This window comes from Corvus brachyrhynchos, unplaced genomic scaffold, assembly GCF_000691975.1.
Source record: "Corvus brachyrhynchos isolate BGI_N302 unplaced genomic scaffold, ASM69197v1 scaffold255, whole genome shotgun sequence".
NCBI classification, from domain to species: domain Eukaryota; kingdom Metazoa; phylum Chordata; class Aves; order Passeriformes; family Corvidae; genus Corvus; species Corvus brachyrhynchos.
Window position 1 is genome coordinate 5,102,460 of NW_008238358.1, and position 11,527 is coordinate 5,113,986.

Sequence of the window (11,527 nt, forward strand, 5' to 3'; positions counted from 1 at the left end):
GGGCTGGTCAGCTGACCTACAACCCCTGCTACTCTGATACTCTCCAGTGTGCAGTAGTATATGATTCATATGCACTTACATCTGACTGTGTTCATCTTCAAAATAATCACTTCATTCTAGATAAATGTATTCAGTGCTATGACTACTCCATCCATCATATTAGGTAGGGTTGTGCAGCTGAATGCAGCTCTATTCCAAATAATGATGGTCTCTAATATTTTCCTGAAAATGTGGGTAATTTATTATCAAAGGCTAATTATGCCCAATACGGCTGCAGGCTGACATTTATTGCAAGAGGTGTGCTGAAGGGAGCCAGGAGGTATTGCATTGTCACCAGAGTAGTTTCTGGGAAGGAATTTAGCTGCTTGTCCAGCATTTCTGTCAGAGCTCTGGGAAGCATTTCCATTCCTGCAGTGTGCTGGATAAACTTGCTTCTCCCCTGTTTCAGGCAGGATTGATGGTTACCCATACCTTTCCTTGGTTAGGGATCACAAAAGCTCCTTCTCTCCCCACATGTGCTCCTGGGTAGGAGAAGCACAGCTGCTTTGTTTCAATGGCAGGGACATTCCTGCCTAAATCAGCCTCAACAGTGACCTCATTTGCAGGATACAGATCCCCACTCCTATGGCCTTGGTTTCTTGTCCAAGTGGCAACGTTCAACAATTTCTCTTCCCTATCTCTGAATGCACAGACAGGGACACAAAGCAGTAAAATCTTGGTTTATAGACATTTGCTTCTCACCTGTGAAAAATACAGCTTTCTGTGCCTGCCCAGGAAAACTCAGATCCAGAAACTTCCCTCAACATGCGATCTCTCAGGAAGAAAGAAGAAACATCACCTGTTCTTTCTACTGTAATTTAACCATTTATTTGGTTCTCTTCCATTGCTGCTTTTGTTCACAAATTAATAGCTGAGGAAAACACCATTTTAACAGCTGTGCAATAAGTTTTTGTTCATCTTGGGAATTTACTGCAGGATAGCTCTACCTAATTCAGATCAATGATAATTATTCATTGACTTCAGTGGGAACGAACACTACCTCTATTTTTTATTATTTATGCATGAAATATTTCAGTTTTCTGAATTCTTCTTTAACCCCATTTTTATGTTTACACTTCTCTTCTTGTGAGTGTTTTGCCACTGTGACCAAAGCATCCTTAAGAATGTCATCAGAGCCTTCCCATAATTATTAAGATGTCTTTTAGGACACATCTGTGGCTGTTATTTTCCAGGTAGAATAACTCAACCTCCCTAGCCTTTTCTTACAACTGAGATTCTAGAGACCTGATAGCATCTTCATTGGCCTATGGTGCACCCTTGGCAAGGCAGTACTGTGCTTCCTGCAGCACGGTTCTGCAACCAGGTCTGGGCGAGCTCCATATGGGTTACAGCTACTAAGGATCATCTTCTGTAGAAAACATATCGCCTCCTGTTTACTGCTTTATCCCCTTGCTAATGCCACTTGATATTTGCCCCTGTCTGCTGCTGTGCACTAGGCTGATGGTTTCAGGGACTTTTCTACAATAACTCCCCAAAGCTATCGGCTGTGTTAGGGTGCTTCACCCAGGGATGGACTCAGCCATTTCACCACCAGGAAATTTATGCTGGGTAGCCCTGAAAAACAGGGAAAACGTTTTAGTTAAAGTGCTTTGTGAAAATACTTTTCTTAGTGAAAGCAATCACTGAAGATTATGCAATGATTCTGAACTCTGAAAAGATATTTGAGGCAAGAGAATAAAATAAATCATTTTAGCCATTCATTTTGACAAAAGCAAAACTGTAGAAAGCTTTATCCATTATTTTTGTCTTTGTGGAGCCATTCAAAAGCAACAGTAGCATCAGCAGAGTACACGACTGCTTTGTTAGAGGTGCAGTTCAGAGGAGCTCGATTTTGAGGTTCACTTGAGGTGAACAGTCAAGACAGCAGAAACCATACTCTGATCTGGGCAGAGATATTCAGACACAATCAGTAACTTCAGTGCCAGTGATTAATTTACTGAGACTTTAGGCAGAACTGTCTGCTCTTTAATTGTCTTTGAAGAAAAAATAAGCTTGGGGTTTATAAGCAGGTTACATATGTTTGGGCTGAATTAAGGGGAAGCACTCCTTCTCGATTTCATGATTTGTACTGGGAAACAAAAAGCAGGTTCACTTTTTAGCCCGATTAAGTGTGTTCATCTAATTATTGGAGTATAGAGTTCACTGCTGTCGTATGTGGGGTTTACTAGAGCACCTGTGGTCCAGCACTTGCATGCATGGTTCTCTTCAAGCAAGGCAGTACCTTCACCTCTCCACCTTTGATAAGTGGTAAAAACCACACAACTCCCTAAAATCTTCTAAAGTCTTGGCAAGATGAGAGAGCTTTGTCCAGACTAAGTAAAAGGGAGAAGCAATTATCTGAATGAAGAAGGGTGTGTCAGTGAACACCTAGGATGAATCTCCATATTTATATCATGTATTTGTCGTATGTAGGAGTGAAGTCCAGCACTCGACCATTGATTTGAGGCAGGGTCACCTGAGGTACTGTCAGCCAGTGGCATGCATGCAAGACTACTTGGGATGGCTTTGGTTTGCCTTATTAGCTGTAGGTAATGTTATTCCTAGATACGACTCAGGAAACTAGTAATTTATTTTCAAAACACTGCATATCCAGAAGTTTTTAATTTTCTTTTTTCAGCTGCATCAACCCACAATTTAACTCTAAATTTCAGGTAAGCACCAACTGCAAGTCTGTGGAGGATGAGTTGAAAGGTGCTGTACCACTGTGTCAGGGTGGGCAGCCGTGTCAAGTGTCTCCTTGCCTCTGAAGACACGGGCTCAGCTGGGGATTGAGAGAGCATGTAAGCCTGGAACTGCAGGAGGTGAGCAGGCAGCATGGTGGGGGCACTGCAGTTTGGGGTGGGGAAATGGGGTGTCCTGAGATCTGGTGAAGCCCTGTATTTACAGGCCATTTTTCTCACTATATGGTTAATTTTTTTATTCTCAGTCTTCATTGAAGTAAGTGACTGTAAATAAGTTTGAACTTAAAATCCATTCAAAACTGTGAGAACCCTTATATAAATGTGTAGTTTCCACATGATCTGAAGTACTGCACACAGACAATCAACAGATTTCTATCAAACCATACTACACCATAACCTTTAAATCTTCCTGCCTGTTTAGAAAAGTAATACATTTTGTTTCTTATTTTTTGTATGGTACTTTAAACTGCAAAAGAGAAAGGATATAAGAATATGTATGAGCTAATGGCAAACCTTAAGTACTGTATCAATAAAGACACTAAAGAGGTGATAGAAAATAAAAGAGGCGGGGTCCTTTCTAGCGATTGCCAGACCTGGGAATGTGTGGTAGCTGTGGGCATTGCTGTATTTCACCACAGCCACTGTCCTATGCACCCACTGCACCAGCAGAGAGTGAGGTGATGTGGAGATGTTATTGCTGATCCTGAACAAAGTATCAGCTGATTAATTAGAAAGTTATTATTTGAAGGCAGCATACTATTGAAGGATAAGCTCTAAGCTATCATTATTAATAACCACTCCTTTATATTGCTGCAGAACCATGCCGTTAAACCAGACCCTCCTGCTTGTCCCAGAGAGTTTGCAGTCTGCTCCTACGCTTACAACTCGAAGTCTCTACAGAGGGAAGGTAAGGTAGGAAATGTGTGCCAGGCCCAGGCTGTGTTTTGGGCTTCTCAGGCAGAGAGGGAACTGTGAGGTCTTGGTCCCAAACCTCCCACAGGCATTGCAGCCTGTTCAGCACTCTGGCGGGGCTCAGAGGTGCTCAGGATGTGACTCTCATGCTTTACTAAGGTATAGGATGGTCCTTGAGTAAAGCTCACATGGGCTAAGAGATAAGCAGCATTTTATCAGTTTTGTCCCCATTCCTCCTGCTACTACCCTTCTTGTCTTTGTTTCTGAGGTGTCGAGAAAAAAACCCCCATAAGATGCCTGGACATAAGAGGGCTATGAAATATGTTCTTCTGCTGTTCTTTTGTCCTCTATGTTAGAGGACAATTAGAGTAACAATTAGAATTGCTGCTCTTCTGTCAAATTTTACTTTATGCTTTTCTGTCAAAGTTTCTCAAAGTCTGCTGTGAAACCTACTAATGCTTTCTTTTCCTGTGTATCTGTTGAAACCATTGGAAACCATGTATCTGTTGAAACCATTAAAACCAACACCAGAACTTCTCTGTAAAGACGCAGAATAAAAATACTTGTTTGTAGCAATTCCTTACATTGAGCTGGCAGGAGGAAAACCTCTCAGTTAGTGGAAAGTAACTTCTTTTCTGTGTCTATCTCCAAATTCCTGGAATCTGGTGTTGCTTCTCCCTGTATGCTATTAAATAAAAGACCATTAAGGAAACAATCATTACTGCAGGTAAACTAAAAAACCATTACACTTACACCAACTCCAAATGGGATAAAAATTGAGCTAATGAGTTTTTAGGTGACATTGTTTACCAAGAATTATAATTTACTTGTGTTTTTGTTAATTTAATTAATTGAGTAGTTAATTAAATATTGTCTGTAGGAAGCTGCCATGCAAAAAAAAAAAAAAAACCAGTTTACTGCAATCCCACTTTTTTTAAAATGAATTTCATTGCCATCAAATAAAGAATGTGTTTGTGTTTGTTTCCTCTGTTTAAATTCTGCTTCCTCCTTGTGAAACTGTTAATATGGTAGAGCCCTGCTCTGAAATTGCCTACAAACTCTTAAAAACATAGCTAATTACAGATAGCCCAATTTAAACTTTACAGCATTCTTGATACATTCAGAATGTATGGAAGGCGGTTTGTGCCAGCCAGCAAGCAGAAACACATTGTACTTCTGTGAATTTGGAGATGAAGCAAGAAGGGCTCCTTCTGCTGACAGAAAGTGAGGCTCACTAAATACAACTGTGAAGAAAAAAATTAAAAATTATGGTGTTAATGGATTAAATTTTTGTAATTAACGCTGATCTTGGTTATGGATATTCCTCTGCTACGGAGTGCAGTGCAGGGGTAAAGTGATCAGAAGAAGAGTGCTGGAAGCACATTGTATCATATTCCAACAATATCAGCAAGTAGCTTGCACCTAATAATGGTTTGTTTGCATATTACTTCAGAAAAGTTCTGGGGATCGTTCCTGGGAGTTTCATGGAGCTGGGCACAGAGACTGCAGAAAAATGGAGCTGGGAAAGCAGCAAAACTGGACCATGCTCTGGATGTCCAGCAGCCTTTGGCAAGTGACTCAAGATGGATTTTTCTTTTAATTCTACTCTATAAAAGAAATAAAAATTATTTATCTTTACTGCTTGTAGGCCAAAAGCCTTCTATGTCAGGTATCACTACTAAAGGCTTTAGTGGTGCAGAAATGTTGTTCAAAGAGTGTGGCAGGATGGTGCTGTGTAAAGGGGCAGGATCTGGCAGCCAGCTTAGAGCTCATTTCTGTCACAAGAATTTCAGGATCACAGGAAATTGTAGAGTCTGAAGATCTGTAAGACATTGCATTTATTCTGAGATTGTACTATCTGAAATTGTTTTCCTAATTTTATCAATTTAAAATTGCTTAGCATTTCAACTCAGGAAAAATGATGTAATTTCTACAACTCTTCTGAAGATTTGCCAAAACTGCAGAATGTGTGCCTGCCAAACTGGCCTGCAGCAGATGTTGATAAGGAGAAGTGCAAAGCCTCTGAAGCTCTGTTGTCCATGGGTCTGTGTTGAAAAGCTGTTGGTAGAGGATTGCTCCTGGGTGTGTGGTCTGCACAGAGCAAAGAAGTGCTGCCTTCTCTTACCTCCCCAGCCCACACACCCAGGCTCATTTTTCTCTACTCTTCTGGGTAGAATAGACTTGAAGGAGACTTCTTCCAGCCCCAGGAGGGCATCCCCAAGGACAAGAAGGAGGTCCTGAAACTGCTGAGCTCCTGTGCACTGTCCCAGCTAGGCTGTGTTCAGATCATCCTGAGATTCTGGAGGAGGACTGGGATGCACAAAAGCTGCCACTCAATGAGACATGTGCAAGGTGCTGCACATGAAAAGGAGGATCAAGGCCGTGACAACCTGGAGGGAAAGAAACCAGGGCACTGAATGAGTACTGTTTGCTTTTCCAGGTAGAAACAATTTTGGAGACGCATTTTGCGCAGGAACCACCTGACATTTTCTCTCGACCTCTCAGAAGTTCTGCTTAGGAAATTAAATGTAAAACACCTTTATCTTGTTGTATGTCATTTCCTAAGTGACAGCTGATTACATTTTAGGAATGCTTTCTCATTTTCTGAATTAAATCAGTTTGGTATTCTGTAGCAGACAGTACTCATTAACCTTTTAAATATTGCCAAACTGGTTTGAAGCATTCAATGGAGGAAAAAAAAAAAGGAAAAAACCCCTCTGTTAAACATCTTTGTAATCTGATGCTTCTGGAGCAACAGGCAACAAATACTAGGTATTCTTGCTGTAATGTATTAATGTGGCACTGGTTCACACTCTACTTGAGCAGATTTGAAGACAGCACAAAATACGAACCAAGCTTGTGATGTATAGTAGGAATGTCATTTATCATCTTATCAAAGTCTGATGTTTAGAATGATACTGATTTTCGTGATTAATGATTCCATATAACTCTTGTAGACTGTTGAGAAGAAGAAAATAAAAGTCCACTTTCTAAGCCTCACTAAGCACACATGGCAGAAACCAGGAGATAAGGAGTTGCAAGATCTCAAACCACTGGTTCTGTTGTGTACATGAATATGTAAGTAGAACTAAATGAGAAACTTAATGTGATTCTGCAGGTTTTTTGCTTCCCTTACCTCTCCCAGCCCTCAAAATACATTATGGGTAGTGACTGCATAATATCCAAGCCATGACTATTACTAAAAAGTACCTATTGAGTTGGTGAGTGAGGGGAAATGTTTAAAAGTGCTGGTATTATATGATGTTTGTGTGTCTGAGCAACATCTGTGATGTTTATCTTGGTAGTCTTTCTGCAATAACTATTGGTCCCTGATTCTTCAGTCCTGTAAAGACTCTATAATATCCCTATTTTGGGGAGGCTCAGTAAGAAACTAAAGTTACACAAATTAATCTATTACTTTGTTTATATCTTACACAAGTACCTTGTAAGCAGAAAACGTCTGTAGCCACATCCCCTGATAATGTTGCTCTTCCATGCAGAGCATGTGTGTGCCATCACAAAATGGTATCTGTACATGTCTTGGTGGGCTCTTTGGCTAATTAGGTTTTAAAACAACATAGTTAAATCGCTGGCACAGCCCTTCTCCCAAGAGAGGAAACTGGCTCAGACCCATTACTTTGGGGACCAATCAATATGGATCGATTCCTGCAGTATGGGGATAGAATGTTCCCAAATCCAGACTTCTTAGCCAGGGGGATTTCTCCCAAGTCCACTTTCTGGTAGCTTTGCCACCTTGTAATACAATGAAGGCAGCTAGTCAATCATTTGGCTCACGAGCAGCGAAGTACTTAGAGAGGAGTATGCTGGGGCCTTGGTATCAGCCAGCTGGTCATAATAAAACCAGCCAAGGCAGTTGCAGGCCAGCTGAGAGAAATCACCCTTCTTTCCACATCTCCTGGCAAGGGGAAGTGCTGTTCTCAGTAGATCCATGGCAGGAGCCGTGCCATTTCAAGATACCTTCCTTGCTGTACTTTCTGGCCCATTTTTTCCTCTTCTGAAGAAAAGAAAAAAAAAAAAAGGCAAGTTAAACTGTTAAGATGCTAAAACTTGTTCCTCACATTCCCCAAAAACCAACTTGGAACAGGAAAAAAAGAACGTAGAGGACACCAGTGTTCCACCCATTCAGTATTGTCAGAGTGAAGATGAGTCCTTAGGCTTTTTAGGAGGCTACTATATAACCAGCAGTCGTTAACACTGATATTTATTTAGAGTGTATGGTGAGATTCTTTTGTGCTGCTGAAAGAGCCACACTACACACTGAAAAGTAGGAATTCTTGTAATCTAAGGAGGTTTTATGGTTCCTTTAAACTGTGTCCTGGTGAAACAGTTGTGTGGAAAACCTTAAGACATGGAACTGTGAATTAAATCTTTATAGGAAATGTCCCTGCAAATAGAAGATGTATTTTAACTTGAAGTAGGCACAGTATAACCACAGTCATGTGGACTGAACATCAGCAATGGAAGTACTGCTGGGGATTGAGTGCTTTTCAACCCTGTTGTAGATAACTTCTCATACCAGTCGTGAGTCATGCCTAATGTGCATTGGATTTAGAACAAATCTTACTAAAGGGAACTATGGTGCACACACCCCACACCCCCTCCCTTTTACCTGCATATTGAATGCCTGGCCACCACAGAGGAAAAGAGGCAAGAGCAGACTCCTTGAGGCATGGTTTCCTGCCCAATGGCACAAATTTCACTGGGTTAACATGAAGGTCCTGTCAAGCCATGACTCTTCCTGAGCTTAGATGGAGTTTTCTGGCTACCAGAGCATGTCAGCTAATTAGTATTTAAACATCTGTGTAGCAAAGGCTGTATATGTATGAATTTTATGTTAAATTGAAATTATTTTTAACTCATAAAAGTTTATATTTTTTCAAGAATTTCTGATCTCTCAAGACAAGTGTTGTTTAAAAAATACATAGATATAAATGCAGACACACACGCACACACTTATGTAACAAATATACAGGTTAGAATTTCTCTCCCTGTCTTAAAAATCACAAAGGAATGAAAAAATCTTATGTGTATATAGTGTCCACACGGTAAAAGCAATTAACAATTTAGAGCATTTTGAGGCAGAGGGGCCCAAAATGGACACTGGTAGATACTGGGGAAGAACTGAAAAACTGCATCCAGCACACACATAGGCAGAGCCTGGCACAGCTCAGCGGTGCTGTGGGTGCCTGCTTAGTCCCAGCAGTCTGCATCCCCACACTTTCTCCAGGGACAGAGACAGAGCTTGCCTAAATTACCAGAAGGCACACACAGTTATTTCTCTAGAGTATGGTTAAGAAAGCAATCCATCCTCTCATGTTGTTTTCCAATTTGTTTCATCCTGGGACTAATGTGTAGCGACTGTGGAATATTGGGCTGTCCTTCCCAGTCCCTCCGAACCAGGACTCGATGGAGTTACAAGGAAGGGCTGGCTGTAGAACCACTGCTAGGAGATGCTTTAAAGAAGATGGTGTTAACTTCTTAAATATTTTTCACCTTTCCACATGCATGAGGTTTCCTAACTGGCAGCCTTTGGATTTTGTTGGTACTGGCTGCACACCTGCGCCTGTCTGTGCATTAAACCTTGACTGTAGGACTCTCGTCACAAATGAACTGTCAAATCATTACTACGTTTGATGCAGCATAATCTGTCTTGAAACTAGAATTGGTCCATCCAGGCTCAAATTTCACTTGCTACTGAGGCTAATATGCTGTTTTGAATATGCATTCATGGAGACTCGCATCCATCGGGATCCAGAGGGAGTACAAGCTAAGAGCAGATTTTCTGAATTAGCATGTCGAGAGGGAAGGGTCTTTCATTTAGACTGCTGCAGATGCCTCTCCCTCTTGTTCATTACAATTGCATTTCATCAGCTTTATGATGTCCACATGTCAATTGAGTGTGAGGATTTTGCACACAAAAGAGCCTCAGGGAAAACGACTTCACTAGCTAATCAGCTGATTATCATACCTCAAATGGGCTGCAGTGTGCTGCTCCAAATACTATATCAGCGAGAGTGGAATTGAAGATTAAGACAGCAAAAAGAAAGCTCTACAGCCCAGTTTAAAGAAATCAAACAGGAATTTGTCAGGGATAGAAAGAAGCAGATATAGCCAGGACAAGTGCCTTGAAAATATCCTGAGGCTGATTAAAAAAAATTACAAATGCCTTTCTTCAAAAGGTGTTGGGGGGTGAAAGGTTAATTAACTGTATTATCTGCCTGTTTATGCCCAGCTGTGTAAAGCTCAATAACACAAGCTCCCACCCTGGTTTTAACATTGCATCCAAGAATCAAGACCAGTTGCAAGAACAGCTTCTCCTAATAATTTAATTAGCCTCTGAACAAGCTGGATGCTCACAGCAAAGCAGACTTGTTCTCACAGCCTCCCTTTATGTGGATCTCTGTTCTATTTGGATCTGCTGTCTGGATGGGGTTCTTAGAGACCAATTTCAATAAATGATCCAAACACTAATGAAGAGGCTACTGCGGAGTCTCGCACAATAGCTCCTGGTTGCTCATATATATGGATTCCTCCAGCCCATGAATACAGATCTATAAGAAGCACCATTTAATGGTTAGTGTGGGCTTTTACTTTTTGTCTGAAATTTACCAAAGTTTTATCCCAGCTCCCTGGAGTCCTCCCCAAGTCTATCTAAAATGCAGTTAGAGCAGAGGCTGTCTTTTGCTTCACAGAGCGTCTGCCTTATGCTTTCATCAGAGTAGTCTAACTCACACAGATGCACTATTTAACAATGCCATCCCCTGCTTTCATCAGAAGGGGGAAGGTTGCAGAGCTGAGCCCTGAAGAATAAGGGGGGCAGGTCCCCTGTGATCGGCGAAAGCTGAACATCGGTGCCAGTTTCCATCTGTCATGATAGCCTATCTCCGAACCTTCAATCTGTCAAAAGCTTGCTGCCTAGCTGAAGGCTCCAGGAGATTTGGTGCACTAAACACATTTGACAACAGCATTATCACTGCAAGGAGCCCAGCAAAATGCCATCAATGTGTTAATTGTAGCCGGCTATGTAAAATGTCACTTCCCATATCATTTTACAGCGGCTTTGCCTATTTTGCAGCTCCTAATTTTCCACCCTTTATAAATACGTGGATTGTTCATGTGGAAATGTGGTTCTTTTTCATGTCAGCTATAGTTTGTTGGGGTTTTTTCCTCCTTAAATGGAGGTTTAATTTGGGTCTAATACATTGCTCCAAGAAAGCAGCAGTATCTGTGGAAAAATAAATAAAAGGCATTCATGGAAATGAATTGTCTGTACATTGCTGCTGTTCTAATTTTATATCTCAATGGAGATTTATTTCTGGGTTTGTCCATTCTTTAGTGTATAAATGATTCATTGTGCTGCTGTTGCTGCAAACTCCCTTTATCGAGTGCATAGTATTTTTACATTCCTGAGAGTTTTCCTCCATCATGATGTAAGAACACTTCTGTAATGATAAACATGAGAGTACAGCATAAATAAATGAAAAATCCCCCTTGAAGGTATGAATGTGCTTTTTAGCACCCAAGTAACTAATATTCAATTTCTGGTACAACTAGTGCCAGGTGTTAAATTTCTCTAGTTACTGTCACTAATGCAAATTAGATTCTTTTTGTGCTCGTAAAAAATCAAATCCACATTAGAAATTAGCTATAAAATGTAATGACTTAAATGCTATAGTGTTTTACAAATCTCTCTGCATTTCTATAGCAGATAATGCTATAAAACTAGGAAAGGATAATAAAATATGGTAGAAAGTTGGGTTATTTAAAGGTCTATTGTGACTGCTTAGTCAGGGATTTGATGCATTATTTTGCTTTCTTTCCTTGTTGGTTGAAATAAGCATGCTTATGATTTC

At 40.7% G+C, this 11,527-nt stretch overlaps 1 long non-coding RNA gene across 1 annotated transcript; it reads left to right on the plus strand.

Moving 5' to 3' along the window:
• The first annotated feature begins 2,729 nt into the window (after positions 1-2,729).
• Positions 2,730-5,216, plus strand: LOC108447028. Its single transcript, XR_001862385.1, has 3 exons — positions 2,730-2,861; positions 3,558-3,648; positions 5,107-5,216. It is a non-coding gene; the product is annotated as an uncharacterized LOC108447028 (long non-coding RNA).
• The last annotated feature ends 6,311 nt before the right edge of the window (positions 5,217-11,527 follow it).